The sequence below is a fragment of the Littorina saxatilis genome, linkage group LG15 (genome assembly GCF_037325665.1).
Source record: "Littorina saxatilis isolate snail1 linkage group LG15, US_GU_Lsax_2.0, whole genome shotgun sequence".
NCBI lineage: Eukaryota > Metazoa > Mollusca > Gastropoda > Littorinimorpha > Littorinidae > Littorina > Littorina saxatilis.
The window spans coordinates 4765284-4767783 of NC_090259.1; the positions used below are offsets into that span (position 1 = coordinate 4765284).

General features: G+C 42.6%; 2 protein-coding genes across 3 annotated transcripts in view; one reads left to right on the top strand and one right to left on the bottom strand.

The window, feature by feature from the left end:
* The window catches only part of LOC138948259 (uncharacterized), a 486513-nt gene that overhangs the window by 406647 nt on the left and 77366 nt on the right, over positions 1-2500 (top strand). The gene's annotated exons all lie outside the window — the stretch shown is intronic.
* The window catches only part of LOC138948250 (protein TonB-like), a 60420-nt gene that overhangs the window by 9918 nt on the left and 48002 nt on the right, over positions 1-2500 (bottom strand). The window lies entirely within an intron of this gene.

A 2500-nucleotide genomic window follows, 5' to 3' on the forward strand; every position in this document is an offset into this window, starting at 1 on the left:
CATTACCACTTCCGTTTGCTCATTCGCACGTGGAAATGGCCGATTTCGAAGAAAAAACAAGTCTCGGCCCGCTCAAAATAACAATGACCGAGACTTTGAGTAATTCCTTCGCGTGACGTCTAACCCTCTTACGCCATAATGTGACGTCTTCAAGACATAACCCTGACTTGTCTCCTGGATTACTGCGTCATGATAGATACATTTCGAAGAACAATCACAAGGTTTGGCTCACAATCCAAAAAAGTGTGAGCATTCTGCCATTGACTGTGCGGATAATTACATTTATTTTCGGTTTACCGCAGTAAGCCGAACACAGTGTTGGGGGGAGAGCATCACCGTGTTTGGCCAACTTCCGGTGAGACGACCTGCAGTCGGCCGACTGAAATTTTGTTCGTGAAACCCGATAACGTCGGATTACTGTGGTTCTCTCGGACAACTGCAGTTGTCCGACTGTGTTTCTGGCTTACATTCGCTCATGAAACGCGCTTTTCGGTGACCCGGCGATCAACCACAGTCCATCGACTGGGCAGTCGATCGACTGTCAGTCGGTTCACTGCTATCTTATGAAACTGGCCCCTGATTTGTTACTGCTCATGATGCCGAGTCACCGAGACAAACGTCTTTCTGGGAACACTTTTGCGCTCGTCGTGTAACCTGGAAGGATAGTGAGGATTATCGCATTTTTACTGATCACATGACAAAACATGCTGTTGTCATTGGTCAACTAGGAACTGTATATCAATTGACATCGCGCAGGAAGTTCCCAGCGAATTTGATATCGCGCAGGAAGTAGTTTATCAATTTTAATTTTGAAGAATAAAATCTCACCTGAATGAAACAAATGTCTCCCTTTTTTTTTTAAATCACAAATTTATAAAAGAAAAGTAATTGAATCAGAAAGATTAAGCTGTGCAATGAATAAAATGAAACTGTTCCCACCCAGCTTTAACAGAGAAGTAGTAGAAAAGAATGTTACAATCTTACCGATTGAGGTAGTTGGAACAGCCATAAACAAAGCTGACCTTGAAAGTACCAGTAGTGGCAGTACTTAGAAAACTGTGAGATCTCTTGCAGTGTTTCAGCGCACATCACTCACAAAAAGGCAGGAAATGAGCAGCCGATTTAAACAGTTCGCACCTGCATGAACCATTGTCCACCTTTCTTAGTCGTAGCCATTCAACATCAACCGAACAACTTTCAGCTTCTTTCACAGTCACAGCGCCGTCGGAGGACGCCATTTTGGATTTGTCGTAAGCAAGACTGAGTTTCGACAACATTATTATGCAATCCGCCGATACCGACAAATACCTGGAAGCTTTCTTGGGCACAGAAAATGAGCCAGAGGACTTTGCTGATACTGCCTGGCGCACTTCAGTTCCTGCCATCGTTCAGAATTGCCAAATCGAACAGTCAAAAAGAGTACGACTGAGGAAGTAACTGGGACGGATTCTTCGCTGTTCCTTCGAACTGGCAACTCCACTGAACTTGTTAGCCTTTGTTGGTGATCTGTTTCAACCGTATATTTTTGTTCTTTTTTCATTATAAATGCCTTATTTTGTCTGAGAAAAAGAACCAGTTACTGAAAAATAAAAGTAAGAGCAGCAAAGTTACGCGGAAAGCAGGAAAAGACAACCCAACATTTCCAACATTAAATACAAGGCAGTAGCCTCCCTTGCGTTTGTCTGACTTCTTAGGTAGGTTTATGATTCCTACTCACTACTGTTCCGAAATCGAATGCGATAAAATCGTTATCGTTAGATTTGACTGTGATATCAACATTTATCAGTCTGAATGTCTCGAAAGGCTGAATCATATCAGATCTCGGCTTACGCCTCGATCTGATATGAGTTCAGCTTTCTCGACATTCAGACTGATAAATGTTGATATCACAGTCAAATCTAACAATAACTAATACTAACACGTGACTCTATGCTTTCTAGTGTGACATCTCTTTGCCTTGACGTTAAAGATTACAGGAGGCTATGGAAGAGATCGAGGTTCCATTTGAAACGTCTTCAATTTGGGCGCTTCGACTGAGAGACGTTAAGAGCAAAAGACACGCAAGTACAGAAGTTAGGAGAAGCAGAATACTACAAGGCTTGCTGTGTCGTGCCAGATTTACACTCATTGCTTTTTCAATTATTGAATAGCTCGCTTTCGCTCGAACTTCAATCTTTAAAAAAACAAACTCGTGTAAATCTGATACGACACAACTAGCCATGTAGTATTCTCTATTTATGCACGTACCCAAAACAAAAGAGGAAGATACAGTGAGAGAGAGAGAGAGAGAGAGAGAGAGAGAGAGAGAGAGAGAGAGAGAGAGAGAGAGAGAGAGAGAGAGAGAAAGAGAAATAGAGAGAGAGTAAGAGAGAGAGAGAGAGCAATAGAGAGAGATAGAGATAGAGAGAGACAGACAGACAGACAGACAGACAGACAGACAGACAGACAGACAGACAGAGGTACAGAGACCAGAACAGAAAGTGAGAGAGAGAGAGAGAGG